Raw genomic sequence first — 18,625 nt, forward strand, 5'->3', positions numbered from 1 at the left:
TTTTGGGAAAAAAAAATGTGTGTGTGTGTGTGTGTGTGTGTGTGATGTGTGTGTGGCAGCCCACGCTTGCCGTGGTACATGCCTCCCCATGGGAGGAATCGGACATGGTGGAGCAGGTTCCTCCTGTATGCGCTGGCCTTTTTATCAGGCTAAGTGGTGCTGAGATGGCCACTTAACTTCCTCTTCAAACACCAAGATCAATAATGGCCACTTTCGGGGATTGAGCAGTCGCTTGCAGGAGTGAGTTCTCTCCGTCCACCATTTCAGTTCGAGAGACTGACCTCAGATCAGTGGGCTCGGCACCAAGTGTCACTGGTCAGTGACAGATCTGTGATCTGGAAAAGTAATTTTCATCACAATTCCTTTTAGAAACTGGAGCCTGGCAACCCTTGGCTTCTCCCCTACAGTAACCCCCTTTTCTCCAGACTCCTCTGAGGGCTGGGATGCAGCTCAGTGATAAAGCACTTGCCTAGCATTTGCAAGGTCCTGGATTTGATCTCCGGCCGGCGTGGGGAGGGAGGGTCTCGTCTACATGCCCCATCACATTTTAGGTTCCTCTCTGCAGCTGTGTCTTGGTTTTTTTGTTTTGTTTGTGTTTGTGTTTTCAAGACAGGGTTTCCCTGTGTAGCCCTGGCTGTGCTGGAACTCACTCTGTAGACCAGGCTGGCCTTGAGCTCAGAGATCCACCTGCCTCTGTTTCCCGAGTGCTGGGATTAAAGGGGTGTGCCACCGTGCCCAGCGGCAGTTCTGTCTTACCTCACTGCACATCTTTCTGCTAAGGGAAGGAGAGGCCAAGGGCAGGAGAATCACTGAAGTCTAAACTCCACAGGGAGATGGATCTCAATCACACACACACACACACACACACACACATACACACACACACACACACACACACACACACACACACACACACACACACCCCTAACAAATGAGCTGTACAGGGCCATAGAACAGTCCACACATGCTGAGGTACTGAGGCTTGGCCAAGGCAGCTCGGGGAGGGGTGGTCTACAGAAAGCAGGGTCGGGTTATTCTGAGAGAATCCTCCCATGGTCCAGGGAAGACATTTCCTTCCTTCACAGTAGCTGAGGGTAGACTACGCTGCCCCCAGCTCGCCTCTTGGCAAATGGACTGTGTGAGCAGAAAGCGACTGGGAATCAGACGGATGCAGCTTTGCCGACAAAGGGCAGAAGCCTCTGAGAGATGAAAACTGCCTCCGTCCCCAACTCCTCCACCTCCAGAGGACTGTGCAGCCAGGAAGAAGACAAAGTGAGCGTGGAGATGGGTCTTCACAGCCTTGACAGGCTTTCAGGCTGGAGTGCTGTGGCTCGGTGGCAGAGCACTGGATAGCATGTCTGAGACCTTGGCTTAATCCAGCACATCAAATAAACAGCTCTCCTACTGGTTTCCATACTGACTTTCTCACAACTGAACCCCTCTAGAGACTTGCACCCCTTTTTCTCTGGTTCTATTATTCCCCACACATAGATTGTCCTTTGTTTGAATCCTATAGGAAGCTGGGTGTGTAGTGGCACAGTGTCTGTAATCCAGCACTTGGAGGACTGAGTTGAAAGCCAGTCTGTGCTACAGGGTACAACACTATTAAAAAAATAAATAAATAAATGTTTAAAACAAACAAAGCAAGCAAACAAGCTGCAGTCTTCACACACAACCATGTTCCTGGGGTTTTCACTTTATTTCTGTGACGTTCCATTGTTTGTCCCACTGTTTATTTGCAGCTCTCTGTCACTGAACATAAGATGGTAGAAGGAAATGCTTTTTCTGCCTCAAGCGTGCGTGCGTGCACACGTGTGTGTGTGTGTGTGTGTGTGTGTGTGTGTGTGTGTGTGAGATGATACTCATGTTGGGGTCAGAGGACACCCTTGGGTGTCCGTCCTTCTGAGGCAGGGTCCTTTGGTTGGTGTGCCCGGCCAGCTGACCCTTGCACTCTCGAGACTTTCCCTATCTTAGGCATCCATCTTGCTGTAGGGTTGCTGGCATTACAGATGGAGGCTGCTCTGTCTGGCTCTTGACATGGGCTCTACGGTTTCAAACTCAGTTCCTCACCCTTGCACAGAAAGTCTTCACACACTCTACCATTCCCAAAGCCCCCGTGCTCAAAGCTTAAGTTAGTATCTGATCTGAGCCGAGTACTTTCTTAGGGCCAGAAGAGTGCACACATTTCAAATGCGATGCTCACTCTTTTTCTAAACACCCGCCTCCTCTCCTCTGAAACCTAGCTGCTGTCCCTGCAGGACAGAGACCCCTGTTGCCTGTGCTCATTCAGTGCCAGCTCCCAGTGAGTCTCCAGTGATGCTCCCAGTGAGCCTCCAGTGGTGTTCCCAGTGAGCCTCCAGTGGTGCTCCCAGTGAGCCTCCAGTGGTGTTCCCAGTGAGCCTCCAGTGGTGCTCCCAGTGAGCTTCTAGTGATGCTCCCAGTGGTCTCCAGTGGTGCTCCCTAAATAGCAGGGCTGCTGGCTAGTCTTACATCAACTTGACACAAGCTAGAGTCATCTGAAATGAAGGAATCTCCACTGGAAAAAAATGCTTCCATAAGATCCAGCTGTAGAGCATTTTCTTAATTGGTGATGATGGGGGAGGACCCAGTCCATTGAGGGTGGGCCACCCCTGGGCTGGTGGTCCTGGGTTCTATAAGAAAGTAGCCTGAGCAAGTCATGGGGAGCAAGCCAGTAAGCAGCACCCCTCCATGGGCTCTGCATCAGCTCCTGCCTCCAGGATCCTGCCCTGCGTGAGTTCCTGCCCTCACTGCTTTTGATGATGAACTGTTACCTTGGAACTGTGAGTGAAATTAACCCTTTCCTCCCCAAGCTGCTCTTTGTGTTTCATCACAGCAATAGTAACCCTAACTAAAACAGCAGGCTTTCCTGGAAAAGTCTAGAAAAATAATTCTCAAGGTGAAATAGCACACAAGAGTGCACACGCTGTAGATGGGAGCGTTCGGAAGTCACCACCACTCCAGACAAGGGCCTCAAAATGGCTTCCATAGATATCATTGAAAGGTCAAGCAAACTTAACATTCACTGTTGGCAGACAAAAGGATTCTCCTAATAAAGGGATCATTAGAAGACACTGTGAGGAAGAGCTTGACTGTTTTATCCACTTCCAAATAACTGATTTACTTGGAGATTTCAAGTATACCTTCAGCTCTTCTTAGACAAAGCCAAAGACTTACCACCAATCTTAACCCTAAGTGAAATAATAGTGACAGTCTTTCAACCATGTTAGATCTTTCTACCAGTCCACAACAATCTTGGGGTCAGGCGTGGTAGTGCACACCCTTAATCCCAATGCCTGAGAGGACAGGCTGGTGGATCTCTGTGAGTTCAAGGCTAGCCTGGTCTACGTAGTGAGTTCCAGGCTAGTCAGGACTACTTAGTGAGACCCCGTCTCAAAACTGTCATCCTGGGGCTGGGGTGCACTTAGCAATAACAGAGTGCTTGCCTAGCATGCCAGAGGACATGGTTGGCTTCCCCAGCACAGGAGAGGGAGGAGGAATGTTCAAAATCCCGACGTCCTTTACCTATAACACTCCAAGAAGTGTCCAGGCAAAGTATCTTTTAAGAATGGAATTTAGGCTAAATATGCTGGCACACACACATAATCCTCAGAAGGCTGAGGCAGGAAGACCTGGATTTTTAAATCCAGCCTGAGCTATAGAGTAAGACCCCGTCTCAAACAAATACAAAACCAAAACCCAGCAGCAAGCATCCAGAACTGAGTTTAGTATCTTTCCCACCAAACAGAAAGTAACAGGACCACCTCATACAGCAGTCCCTGAGGACGAAATGAGAATGTGAGAGCAGGATCCTCGGAGCAGTTTTACAGGGCTGTTGCTGTGCCCGAGCCACTGCCCTTGACCCTGTGCATCCCACGGTCTTCCCTTATCGCTTGCCAGCGTGTGTTACCTGGGGGGGGCGGGGGGGGGGCAGAAAAGCGGCAAAAGGAGTGGTTTTGCCAGGCTGGTGGTGTGCACCGAGGCAGGGGGAGAGTCATGAGTTCCAGGCCATCCTGAGCTATCTACAGCTCCAAGCCAGTTTGGGTGATAGAGTGAGACTCTGAATCAAAAAACTAAACGGGTGTCTGACAAGGCAGCTGGGCAGGTCAGGGCTCCTCCCTCTAGCCTGAAGACCCAAGTGCTGTGGATGGTTGGTTGATAAATAAAACGCTGATTGGCCAGTAGCCAGGCAGAAAGTATAGTGTAGGCGGGACAAAGAGGGAGGAGAATTCTGGGAGGTGGAAGGCTGAGGCAGGGAGACACTGTCAGCCACCTCGACGAAGAGCAAGATGTAAAGTACTGGTAAGCCACGAGCCACGTGGCAAGATATTCTAGATGAATAGAAATGGGTTAATTTTTTTTTTTTTTTTTTTGGCATTTACTTTTTTTTTTTTTTTTTTTTTGGTTTTTCGAGACAGGGTTTCTCTGTGTAGCTTTGCGCCTTTCCTGGAACTCACTCTGTAGTCCAGGCTGGCCTCGAACTCACAGAGATCCGCCTGGCTCTGCCTCCCGAGTGCTGGGATTAAAGGTGTGCGCCACCACCGCCCGGCAGAAATGGGTTAATTTAAGATAGAAGAACTAGACAACAAGAAGCCTGCCACAGCCATACAATTTATAAGTAATATAAGCGTCTGAGTGATTATTTTATAAGTGGGCTGTGGGACTGGGGGGGGGGGGCTTGGCGGACCCGGAGAGAAACTCTCCAGCCACATCCAAGTTCAGTCCCTTGCACCCCACATGGTAGAAGAGAACTGACTCCTGCACGTTGTCCTCTGACCTCCACCTGGGAACTGTAGCACATATACATCAAATAAATAAAAAGGGATACAATAGTAACAACGGCAAAGGGCTGGGAATACGGCTCAGTTGGTGCTTACCGACCAAGCTTAAAGCCCTGGGTTGTGAGCCAACATGTGGGTGCTAGGAACTGAACTCGTGTCTTCTGCAGGAGCAGCAAGGGTTCTTAACCACAGAGCCATTTTTCCACCCCCCCACCCCCACCCCTTTTTATTATTATCATGTTCTTTGTGACTGGGTCTTGTGATATAGCTCAGGCTTGCCCTGAACTTAAGATCTAAACTCAGTTTTCCTCTATTAGCCTCTTGAGGTCCGGGATTCCAGGCAGGAGCCACCATGCCTGGCTTCTACATAGAGTGTTGATACTAGAAAGGGTCCCGGGGTCCCTGGAATTTCCCTTCCCCTCAGGCCGAGAGTTGGACCCAGAGCGTTGACATGGCGTCCTGCAGACGGAAAACTGGCTGTGCCGTGTTAGGAGTTGTAGGTAACTGAAAAGGAGCAGAATCGAGCAAGGCTCTGCCCTCCCACTCTCTGCCCAAAGGCAGGATGCACATTTGTGGAGGTGCCCTTCTCTCTACTAGAAAGGGCAGAAGTTAATCGCCAGAGACAAGCGGACACTTGACAACCCAGAGTGATGGAAGAGGATTACGGAACACTCCTGCCTCCTCTGATGGCTCCATCTACTGGTCTCCCCACATTTTGCCACTCGGGGATCTTAATGTCCTTTCCCTTTGTCTGAGGTTACTGTAACTTCGTTATGATGCCTTGCAAGGCAGCTCTAACCTCTACCTTAAGCTGCCTGCTTGGGCTGCTTCCGCAGAGCGAGGCATTGTATCTACTGTCAGTATAATTTATAGAGACATCCAGAGAACTAGAAGGCCAAAGGAAAATGTTTTCTTCCCTCCATGAAAAGGCAGGCGAGGGCTTTTGGAGGGCTGCGAGTGCTGGCATGATGAATTGGGTGGCAGTTACTGGGTGGATACGCTGGCAAAATCCACGTGCTGTCTGTTGTGTCTAATTGAAACATACCTGACGGAATGCCTGTAATCGCCTATGGGAAAGGCAGAGACAGGAGGGTCCCCACAAGTTTGAGGAGATCCTGGTTTATATAGCAAGATCCAGGCCAGGCAGGGCTGTAGTATGAGACTTTCTGAAAGCAACCAAACAAAACAAATCCAACAGGCTAGGAATCAGAATGAACTCGGGTAATCCTTGCACTTGGGAGGCTGAAACAGAAGGATTTTGAGTTTCATTGCTGTCTAGGTTCCATGGGGAATTCCAAGCCACCCTGGGCTATATAGCAAGAACCTGAGAAATGGCCCAGCAGGTAAAAGAACCTCCTGCCAATCCTGAGGACCTGAGTTCAATCCCCAGTAACCACACAGTAGGAGTAACCAGCTCCTCCTGTCTTCTGCTTCTACACCTAAGCCACGGCATGTGTGCTCCCCACTCCACAACATAAACACATGCAATCAAGACAAAACATTGAAACAAACAATAGCAACAAAACAATGGACAAAGTGTGGGCCAGAGCCTGTAGATTTGAATGGTCTGGATGGTCAGGCATCGTCATTTGTGAGGTCCTCAGTTGGCTGTAATTCACGGCCAGCCCTGAGAAACATGGTGGAAGCATCTGAGCATATCCTCCTGGGGACCAGATAATGACTAGCCAACGCTTACTTAGCCTTTGAAAGTAAGGCTGGCTTCCTTGGGGATGTGTGGCAGAGGAAAAAGACCCAGGCCTTCCTTTCCTACTCCCCTGTACAATTCAGCCGAACAGATCTTCCCAGCAGGCCCTGCTGTCTATCACCTCTGCCTAGACAGCCACTCCCGGCAACAAGGGCCTCCCAGGGCTGAAGCCAGAAGGGCAGGATCTCTGGCCAGAGCACCAGCATGGGGACCAGAGAGTGATATTTATGACTACAAGAAATTGCCTATTGGAAGTCAAGGCCCACACCAGGCACCTAGATCCACAGATGGTTTGCCCGGGAGGACCAGGAAGGAGTACAGGAGACATCCATGATCCCAGACAGACGCTTTTGCCAGCTCCAGTGAAGTGAGAGCCAGCTGACTTAGGCTGGGGAGCCCTGAGTCAACGCAGTGTGAAAGCTTTGTGACTGTGGTCTGGGGAGTTTTACAGCTGTGCTTTTCACTGAGCATGGCTGAAGTCTTTAGAAATGGTGTTTTTAGCAGCAGAAGACTTCATTAAGTAGTGGAGTGGACAGGCGCTGAGTTACTGGACACTAACGCACAGTGTGAGCACGGAGGCGGCTTACGATGTGCTCCTGCAATCAGACATTTCAGATTTTAGTGGACACCAGAAAAGAGGGGGGCCTGTAACTCTGTGCAGGCAACCTAGGACACAGCCACCCTTCTCTTTCTTAAAGGTCACAGCCACTCCAAACCACATCCGTTTCCCTGAACAACTCCTCAAAGTCTCCTAAGCAACCAGGGTTCATTTGAGTCTTCCCATCTTCCCGGCTGGTCTGTAACTCACTCACTCTGTAGCCCAGGCTGGCCTCGAACTCACAAAGCTCTACCTGCCTCTGCCTCCCGAGTGCTGGGATTAAAGGTAGGCACCACCACGGCTGGCAAAAAATAAATAAATAGATAGATAAATAAATAAATAAAATAAAAAGAGCCTGTACCAAAGTACTTGCTTCTCAAAGGATTTGATGGAACCAGGAAGAGGGGTCTTATCACCTGCTCCAAGGAAAGCGCAGCCTCAATATACGTGGAATAAAAGATGGCTGAGTGGAACGCAAACAAAGGTTCTGTCCCTGCAAAATGAGTAGGGGTCAACTCTCCACCGGACAGATTTTGTGTGTGTGTGTGTGTGTGTGTGTGTGTGTGTGTGTGTGTGTGTGTGTATGTGTGTGTGTGTGGTTGTTTATATTATTTTATTTATTTGTTCATTTGAGACAGGATCTCATGCAGCCCAGGGTGGTCTTGAACTTCTGATCCTCCTGCCTCTATCTTGAAAGTGTTGCAATTACAGGCATGCACCATCATACTTGGTTCAAAGTTTATATCAATTATCTACAGTTTACTGAGCTGAAAAACAGTATTTGAAACATCTGCACACGGGGTCCATATGTCTGTGGACCCACCTACTCAGGAGGCAGGGGATCATTTGAGCCCCAAAATTGGAGACCAACCTGAACAGCACATCAAGATCTTGCCAGAGCCAGGCATGGCGGTGCACACCTGGGGCCCCAGCACCTGAGAGCTGAGAGCCAGGCATGGCGGTGCACACCTGGGGTCCTAGTGCATGAGAGCTGAGAGCCAGGCGTGGCGGTGCACACCTGGGGTCTCTGAGAGTCAGGCATGGCGGTGAACACCTGGGGTCCCAGCACTCGGGAGCTGAGGCTGGAAGATCTGAGTTAGAGAACATCCTGGCCTACACAGGGGCTCTCTAAAAACTCAGCAACCACAGAGGAAATGCTCAGTAAGTAGAGCCGGCTGTACAAGCATGGGGGCTGTGAAGGTCCCCAGCCACGCAAAACGCTGGGCATGATGGAACAGTCTGCAACCCTGATGCTGCAGGCGTGAACTTCTGTCTGTCGCAGACTAGCCAGTCATCCTAGACTGTCAGAGACCAGACCTAGGGAGAGATGCTGTCTCCAAAGATAAGGTGGACAGCCATCAAAGAAGACAACCAACATCTACCTCTGGTGCACATATACACAAACACCACACCACACCACACTCATACACACACACACACACCACATCACACCACACCACACACACACACACACACATACATACACACCACACCACACACACACACACACACACACACACACATACACACCACACCACACACATCTACATCACACTACACACACACACCACACAATACACACACCATAAACACCACACACACACACCCCCACACACACCACAAACACCCCACACACATACACCATACCTTCCACACACACCAGACCCCACACACACACACCACATACCACACCACACACACACACACACACACACACACACACACACACACACACACACACCAAACAGACTTTAACAAGACATATATCTCTGAAGAGCATCTGCTATAGGTGATGCGTTTCTCTCAGAAACACATTTCTACCTCCAGTTCTTGGACTAGTCCTGTTAGTCTGATGGATGCTTCCCTAACCACAGAGGTTTTACCCCTTCACCACACTGCCTCGCCATCAAACCATGGCCAGGTGTGAGGGGAGGCGACACGATCACCTGACTTTGGTCCAGGAGGACCGGGGGTTTGGGCTCCAGGTACCAGTCATCATTAACCTGGAGAGGGAAGGTGGGAACAGGTAGTTCGTGTCAACAGAGCCTCTACGTCAGTGATGGTTCTCACCCTTCCCAATGCTGCGACCCTTTAATGCAGTTCCTCATGTTGTGGGGACCCCAACCATAAAATTATTTTCGGTACTACTCCATAATTGTAACTTTGCTACTGTCATGAATCATAATGTAAATATTTGTGTTTTCCAGTGGTCTTAGGCAAACCCTGTGAAAAAGTTGTTTGAACCCCCAAAGGGGCCGTGACCCATAGGTTGAGAACCATTGCTCTAGGGTTGTCTTTAATACTCAGCTCCAGAACACAGGATTTGCACTGAAGCTTGTTTTTTAAACTTAAAAGCTCTAGACTTTAGAGAAATAAGAAGTTGATAATCTTAGGCATAGTGGTTGTCACAGTTTTTGCCAGCTTCACACAAACCTGGACAAACAGCTGGGAAGAGGGACTCTCCACTAAGAACTGCCTCCACCAGACTGGCCTGCAGCCATGTCTTATGGGACATTTTCTTGATTGCTGATTGATATCTGAGGGCCCAGCCCCCATTGTGCAGGGTCCCACCCCTTATACAGCCTGGGCTGTATAAGGAAGCAGGCTGAGCAAACGATGGAAAGCAAGCCACTAAGCAGCACCCTTCCGTGACATCAGCTCCTGCTTCCCCAATGACGGGCTGTGACTTGGGAATTATAAACTGAAATAAACCTGTTTCTCTCCAAGTTGATTTTGGTCAGTGTTTTATCACAGTGACCAAATTTTGACAGTGGCTCATGCCTGTAATCCTAGTATTTAGGAGGCTAAGGCATGAGGATAGTCACAAAAAACCAAACGCCAGCCCCATTCCTTGGGGATTCCTCTTCTTGGTGTGGACCCAGCTCAGCTCTTTCCCTTCTAGCACATCTCCATTCCTTTGTGTCAGCAGCTGATCAGCGGAAACACTCTCTACCAGAGACCTTTCAGCCACCTAGAACCCAGAGTGACCAACAGCAACCAAAGAAGGGAACATCCATGAAGAAAGACAAGGCTGTAGCAGGAATCTTAAAAGGTCTTGTTAATTAAATCAAACCTGAGGCCAGTTATTGGGGTGAATGCTGGAAGATCAGAGAAGCAGAACAAACCACAGCTACCTCACCTCGCCAGTTCCTCAGCTGGTCCTGTTTCCTCAGACTGGAAGCCTCTGAGTCCTCATCCAGAATGAATCTCAGCTGAACTGCTGCTCAAAAGCCTAAAAGCTTAACCAGCCAAATGCTTCTAGTTTCTGGTCTTCACGCCTCATACATCTTTCTGTTTTTGCCATCACTCCCTGGGATTAAAGGCTCGCTTCTTGGGATTAAAGGCGTGTGTCACCATGCCTGGCTGTTTCCAATGTGGCCTTGAACTCACAGAGATCCAGAGGGATTTCTACTTCTAGAATGCTAGGATTAAAGTTGTGAGTGCCACCATTTTCTAGCCTTTGTGTCTAGTGGCTGTTCTGTCTCTGACCCCAGATAAGTTTATTAGGGTGCACAATACCACCACACAAGGCCAGAGATCTCTCTGCACCAAGAAACACCTGAAATAGGCCAACTCCAGATACCTAGATCCCAAAGCAAAAGCACCAACATGAACAGCCAAGACAATATGTCCCCTCCAGAAGACAGTAACCCTATTGCAATATTCCCTGAGAAAAACAGTTAAACTTAAGTACATAATGAGGACTTCAAGCAATTATTAATACGTTCAAGGGCCTTAAAGAAGATATGAACAAATACCTAATGAAGACTGTGAAAACTCAAACAGTTGAATGAAATAATGAAAACAGTTCAAAACATGAAAATAGAAATAAAATCACTAAAGAAAACCCGAACTGAAATGAAACTGGAAATGAAAAACTTCGGATGCCAAACAAAACCTCAGAGGTAAGCCTCACCAACATGGAAGAGAAAATTTCAGGTCTTAAAGACAAAGAAAATGTGAAATCTAAAAATATCCAGGCATAAAACACCTAGGAAATATGGGACACTATGAAAAGACCAAACTTACAAATAATAGGGAGAGAAGAAGAAGAAACCCAGGTCAAAAGCACAGAAAATATTTCTGACAAAATTATAGGAAAAAAAAATTCCCCAACCTAAAGAAGGAGACGATTACTAAAGTACAAGAAGCATACGGAACACCAATAGACTGGACCCGAAAGACACGTCATCATCAAAACACTGAACGTACAGAACAGAGAAAGGATATTAAAAGCTGAAGGAAAATACCAAGTAATGTATAAACATATAACACTTGAGTTCTCAATTGAGACACTAACAGCCAGAAGGGCCTAGACAGATGTTCTACAGACTCTGAGAGGCCACAGCTGCCAGCTAAGACCACTAAACCCATCAGAACTATCCATTACAATCAAAAAAGAAAGGAAAACATTCTACAATAAAGCCAAACGTAAGCAATTTCTATCTAACAAACCAGCTCCATAGAAGGCACTAGAAGGAATCCATCAATCTGAAGAGGTAAACCATACCCAAGAAGACACAAGGAATAAATAATCCTAGAACAGTAAATCAAGCAGGGTGGGGACCTACATTATAACAACAAAATAACAGCAATCAATAACCACTACTCATGATAATTCTCAATATTAATGGCCTCCGTTCCCCAATAAAAAGACACAGACCAACAGATTCGATCAGAAAACAAGATTGATGTAGGAGCCAGAGGGGAGGAAGACACCACCGGAACACAGCCCACAGAATCAGCTAAGCCGGGCTCACAGGGGCTCACAGGGGCTCACAGGGGCTCACAGGGGCTCACAGAAACTGAAGCAACAAACACGGGCCCTGTCTGGGTCTGAGCTAAGTCCTCTGAATGTACTTTATGGTTGTGTAGCTTAGTGTTCTTGTGGGACTCCAAACAGTGGGATGGGGGTGTCTCTGACTCTTCTGCCTGCACTTGGGACCCTTTTCCTCCTACTGGGTTGCCTCATCCAGCTGTGATATGATGAGGGCTTGTGCCCAGTCTTATTGTATCTTGTTAGGCCATGTTTGGTGGATATCCCTGGGAGGCCTGCTCTCTCTGTCTCTCTCTTTTTGGAAGGAAACAGAGGAGGAGTTGATCTAGGGGAGAAGGGGAGGTGGGGAGGAAGGACTGGGAGGAGTGGAAAGGGGAAACTATGATTGGGATGTAATGTATGAGAGAAGAATAAAAGTTAAAAAAGAAAAAGAAACAGCATCTATCTTTCCGCTGCATGCAAGAAACACACTTTACCATCAAGACAGGCGCAGCCTAGGAGAAACTCTACTATAATTATTCTACTAAAGAAACATATAAGTAAAAGAACTCCTAATGACATATGGATAAATCATAGATCAGTGCCTTGTTCAACCTTCACCAGAGAAGCTTCTTCTTGTAGTAGATGGGAAATAGCGCAGACACCCAGAACGGTGTGCACAGAGTGAGCAGTCTTCACCAAACCCTTCTGGGCTCAGGGATCTGTGCAGAAGAGAAGAGAGAGACTGTAAGAGCCAGAGGAGGGGGTTGCTTACGAGGGAACAGTATCTTCCAGATACAACGGGACCGATGCACAAATGAGCTCACAATACTATGTAGAGCAGCCTGCACAAGCCCTACATGGGTTCAAGCCAGACAGGGTCCCAGCACTGAGAGGGGGGAACTGAACATGGGGTCCCCCCTCAACCGAGAAGCTACAGACAAGCAATACCGGCTGGCAAAAGGAAAATCGGTTTTCTCCCACACAGTCCTCCTGGGTGTATCAACCACACTTCAGGGCAGGCCCTAAGCACAGGAGTAGTTGACCAACCAAAAACAAACTCATGATATTTTTGTGGACTTTAAAAAAATATTTTTTTGCTTTGTTTTAGCTTTTTTTGTTTGTTTGTTTGTTTGGTCTTTGGTTATTTTATTTTGATTTATGTGCTTTTTGTGGAGTTTTGTTTATTTATTTGTTTCTTCTCTTTTTAAAAGAAAGAGAAAAAGAACACAAAGTTGGGTGGGTAGGGAGGATCTGGGAGGAAATGGCAAAGAAAAACATGACTAAAATATGGAAATTTTTTTTCATTTAAAAATGAAAAAAATTAAAAGTGTTGTAGATAGAAATTCTCAACAAACCCCTGGGATTATTCAGAAACCAAGATAATCCAGGTAACTATAATTAAAAAAAATAAATAAAGTAATAATTTCCTTTTACACACACACACACACACACACACACACACAAGCTAAAAAACGAGACAAAACGAATGAATGAAAAGAAAGAGAAGGAAAAAGAATAAATAAAGCCGGTACTATTTCATCTTAAGATGGCTCTGGAAATTTTCGGCAAACTGGTGGCAGCCCACGGATGTGGGGGTGGGGGTGGGGATAAAGAAGCCGGTTCTCTATCTGCAGGATTTGCCCATGTTTGGTTATTTTCCCGGCCACTCCCCTCCCCACCCACTCCGGGTGACACCCTGCCCAGCTCACTGACTCAGGCCGGGTTCCTGCCCCCTCCCTTCCTCTCTCCCCCTCACTCTAGACAGTGAGTGGCTGGAGATGGGCCCTGGACCCGTCTTCTCTGGTCCGGGTTTCTCTCCAACTATGGGTAGAGAGTATTGTGCAGGATGTGGGCTAGGAAACACCCACACACGGCTCAGCTGATTGTGAGTCCACTTCAGGGTACACATCCGCACAGGCTGCAACACCCCCAGAAATTAGGAGGGCACGTGTCATCTAAGGGGTGTGCCCACGGGGCTTACAGGGCTCCTCCGAAGCCCTCAGCAGGAAAAGAGTGAGTCGCGACTGCTGAGCGGTCTCCCCAGGCCGGACGCTGGCCAGTAATTAACATGACAATTGCCCTGCAGGCGGCCGCTAGCAGCTGGGGCTACTGAAGGGGCGTGCAGGGCCTGCTGCCCTTCCCTGGCTCCCCTCTCTCCCCCAGGCTTTCCCTATACCTCCCACCTCCAGTCTCCTGGCGCCAGAAGCAGGAGGAGCCAGAAAGAGAGAGTTAAGGAGAAGTCAGTTTCCAGTCCCAAATCCACCGGAGGGAGCCAGAAAGGATGTTCATGAAAGAGCAATTGTACGGCCCAGCGTTTCCTTCCAACACCGAGGGCTGGATAGTAAACCCAGAAGCCAGGTCACCAGCCACAGCCTACAGCGACACCTTTTGCTTGCTACTGACCCCTCCTGGATTGATGGGGACTGCACGCTGAAGAGGCTCACAGAAAGAAAACCAAAACAAAACTGGTTCTGGGCTTGCTGTTCAAAGAGTTGTTTTGTTGAGACGGGAACTCATTATGTCCAGGCCCCCAAGTGCTGGCATTACAGACGTGCCCCATCAAGCCTGGCTTTAGACCTGGGAGTTCTGTGTTTTAGACAGTCTCAACCTGATCCAGGTTGCCTTGAAACTCAGCAATCTTCCTGCCTCAGCCTCCTGAGTGCTGGTATTGCTAACACACCTGGGTCTGGTCCTAGATTCTTTTTTTTTTTTTTTTTTTTTTTTTTTTTTGGTTTTTCGAGACAGGGTTTCTCTGTGTAGCTTTGCGCCTTTCCTGGAACTCACTTGGTAGTCCAGGCTGGCCTCGAACTCACAGAGATCCGCCTGGCTCTGCCTCCCGAGTGCTGGGATTAAAGGCGTGCGCCACCACCGCCCGGCTCCTAGATTCTTTTTATTTTAATTTTAATTTAATTTTATGTACATAGGTGTTTTGCCTGCGTGTATGTCTGTGCACTGCTTGTGTGCCTGGTGCCTTGAGGCCAGAAGAGGATGTTGGATTCCCTGGAATTAGAGTTACAGACAGTTGTGAGCCACCATGTGGGTGCTGGGAACTGAGCCCGGGTCCTCCGGAAGAGCAGCCACTGCTCCTGACAGCTGAGCCATCTCTCCAGCCCCTGTCCTGACTTCTTTAGCCCAGCTCCTGTTGGGGGAGGATGGAATCTGTCTAAACCTGAGGTCCCAGATTAAGAGACTCATGCTGGGCATTCCCTTTCCTCGAAGGGCTTTGCTGTCCCTCACCCAAACCTCCCTTGTGTTTTATCTTGCCAAAAAAATGGGGGAGCCAGTGAGAATTACACAGTATTTCATAAACGCCAGTGAAGACTGGTGGATACTGGATCCCATAATGTCCCGTGAGCACATTATTGGGTCTTTCCCAAGCAGCCTCATCGGCTCATGGTGGGGCCGGCCACTATTCCAGTTTTCCCAAGACAGTCCTGGGGAAAGTCTGTAATTCTGAAGTTTCCGGGTCTGAGATAAGCTCGGCCTGCAGTTATCTACCTCAAGGGTCAGAGCAGCAAGAGCGGCGACGTGCTGACCTGTGGCTGGTGTTTCCTGGGCGAGGATGCTGGGGAGTAAGGACATGGGGACGGGGCAGGAAGGAGTGAGGACAACAGTTGTACAAGGATGTTGGGATGAAGAACGAGAAGTCTGGACGAGCTGGAAGGGGTATCATCAAGGCCCATTAGGAAGACCTCTGGCCGAGACTCAGCGTGGAGACTGACACCCCAGTTGTGCTGCGTTGGTCATTCGACAAGGGACCACCTCCAGGAAGGCGGGAGCACCTCTAACCCATCTAAAGGGACAGACAGAATCATCAGTCCTTTAACGAGATCCTGTGCCGTTCCTGCCCAGAATGCCCGTGTCTACCGGAACAGCTCACAGTCGCGCAGCTTTGGAAGTCTGCCCCCTTCTCTGAGTTATTTTTCCTCTCCTCTAGGCATGCTTTCCCTAACAGCTTTTAGCTCCCGTACTCTTTCTCTAGAACAGCTCTTCCACCGTGCCGTCTGCCTTGTGTCTGACCTCCATGCCAGGCTCAAACATGGCTGTTTCCTGCTCTCCTCTGTTCCTGCCCCAGCAGCCACTGAAGTTTACAGCTAGCCTGCCTGGAAGTTTTTCTGTTAAACTAATAAAACTGTCTTTGTGCTGCCATTTGAGTCCATTCTTCTTCTTTTTGGGACTAGAGAGATGGCTCAGCAGTTAAGAGCACTGGTTGTGCTGCCGTAGAACCCAGTTCAATTCCCAGCACCTCCGTGGCAACGCATAACTGCCCGTAACTCCTGTCTCAGGGAGTCCAGCACCCTCTTCTGGCCTCTGCTGGTACTACATGCACGTGATGCACAGCCACACACCAGACAATCATAGCACACAAAATAAAAATAAGTTAAATCTCAAAACAGCAATTTTCTTTTATACCTGCGTTTAAGTGCCTGCGTGTATGCATGTGGTCTGCCTGTGTGCCTGGTGCCCTCGGAGGCCAGAAGAAGATGTAAGATTTCCCGACCTGGAGGTATGGAGCGTGTGAGCTACCATGTAGATGCTGGGAACAGAACCTAAGTCCTCTGCAAGAGCAGCAGATGTGGGGGCTGGAGAGATGGCTCGTGGGGTAAGAGCACTTGTTACTTTTGTAGAGGACCCAGGATTCCCAGCATCCACAGTGGCAGATTATAAACATCTGTAACTCCAGTTCCAGAGGATCCGGTGCCTTCTCCTGACCTCCAGAGGCGCCAGCATGCACATATATACACACTTAACTTTCAGGAAAAACACTTACACACATAAAGCAAATAAATCTTTAAAAAAGAAAAAAAAAAGCAGCAAGTGCTCTTAACTGCTGAGCCGTCTCTCCAGCCCCTTAAACTCTTCTATCAACGAGACCAAGAACCCCAAGAGGGGACCCCAATTTCACCTGTATCATCAGGTTATGGAACTGGTTTCCAGTGAGTTCTCTAAAGAGCACGCCTGAGGGAAGGGAGTTTCAAGAGCTGGTAGGAAAGCAAGAGGCTATTTGGGGATGAAGGTAAGGAACCCCTGACTCACCCTGGCTTAAATAACACATCGGTGGGTTCTACCTCCGAGCGTAAAGGGTAGGTCTGCGCCGCGGCTAGCAGTAACTCGGGAATCCGCTCCTGCCTGCTCTGCTCTACTGCTACTGCCTCCGTTACCGACTCCGTCCTCAACTGGTGGCGAAATGGTCACCTCTAGACGTGACAGCGTCCTGAGTAAGAAGAAAGACGGTCTCTTCTTAGGGGCTTCTTTTAGAGACAAGGTCATTTTTCTCAGAAGTAGACCAGGCCTGGGTCACACGCTCAACCCGGACCCAATCTCTGGTGAGGCGGACCAGACCCGCGCTGGAGTTTTCGCTGAGGCATGTGACTGTGCAGGGAGGTGTAGGTCCTGAACAAAAGTAGAGTTCGAGGCCAGCCCGGTCTACAGAGCAAGTTCTAGGACAGCCAGGGCTACACAGAGAAACCTGTCTCAAAAAAACAAGAAGTAGCTTTCAGTTAGAGAAAAGGGAGTCGGTGAGGGATGCAGATCATAAAACCAACAGTGTCGTTGGCAGCAGAGAACACAGTGGATACGAACACAATTATGAAAAACGATCCAATCTTGATTCTTCATCTGCTGAGTGTTCGCTGGCTCCCTCTTGTGCCTGTGGGAACGTTATAGTCTCAGGAGCTTTAACTGGTCTGCAGTGGCTGGACAGGTGACTCGGGGTGAAGAGCACTTGCTGCTTCTGCGGAGGACTGAGGTTTGATTCCCAGCACCTGAAAGGTGGCTCAAAACTATAACTATCTATAACATCAAGGGATCTGATGCCCTCTCCTGACCTCTGTGGGCACCAGGCATGCATGTGGTACACAGACATAGAAGCAGGCAGAACGTTCATACACATAAAATAATTAAATAAGTAAATCTAAGCAGGGAGGTGGTGGTGCACACCTTTAATCCCAGCTCTTGGGAGGCAGAGGCAGGCAGATCTCTGTGAGTTTGAGGCCAGGCTAGTCTGCTGTTCCAGGACACCCAAGGCTACACGAAGAAACCCTGTCTTGAAAAATCAAAAGGAAAAAAAAAAAGGTAAATCTTAAAAAAATAATAATAATAATTTGTCAATTCTTCTTAAGCTTCCTATTTTTTCTTCATTAAAAACTCTGCTCTGGGTGCCCACAAACCACTGAGCCTCCCGCCCACTCACACCAGCTTCTCTTCAGCCCCAGCCTGTGTGCGGCCACTGGCCAGTTCATCCGATGCTGTTCTCACAGATCACATAAGACAGATGAGGACTTCGATGCGCACTGGGTGACATACTTCAACAAGCCAGACAGACGTCAATGCCTGGGGATAGCACAAAGGGGTGAACACACTTGTTGGCTATGATCTGGTTCCTGAGCCCAAAATCATTGATGGTGCTTTTTGGGCGTGTAGCCGGCTGAATGATTTTGCTAGTGCTGTTCACTTCTTAGAGGTTCTTAAGGACAAAGCAGGATCTCTTAAGGAAATCTATCCTGTGTCATCCAGGAACTTGGACCAACCTTAAATGAACTGGAAATCTCCACTCTGGAGGCACTGGGCTCGACAAAGTGTAAATTCCCTTCGAAGCACTTCCCAAGGACTCACTGTTACTGATCCTTGATGGAAACAGTCACCGGGAAATACTTTATTTGAACAAATTTTCCTTTGAGTATCAAACCACGTCATAGTAACATGGACCTTAATAAAGGGAAAATGAGTTTGAACTGAAAAAACAAAAACCCTACTCTGACCAA

This window comes from Peromyscus californicus, unplaced genomic scaffold, assembly GCF_007827085.1.
Source record: "Peromyscus californicus insignis strain IS unplaced genomic scaffold, ASM782708v3 Scaffold_13__1_contigs__length_99412109, whole genome shotgun sequence".
Taxonomy (NCBI): Eukaryota; Metazoa; Chordata; class Mammalia; order Rodentia; family Cricetidae; genus Peromyscus; species Peromyscus californicus.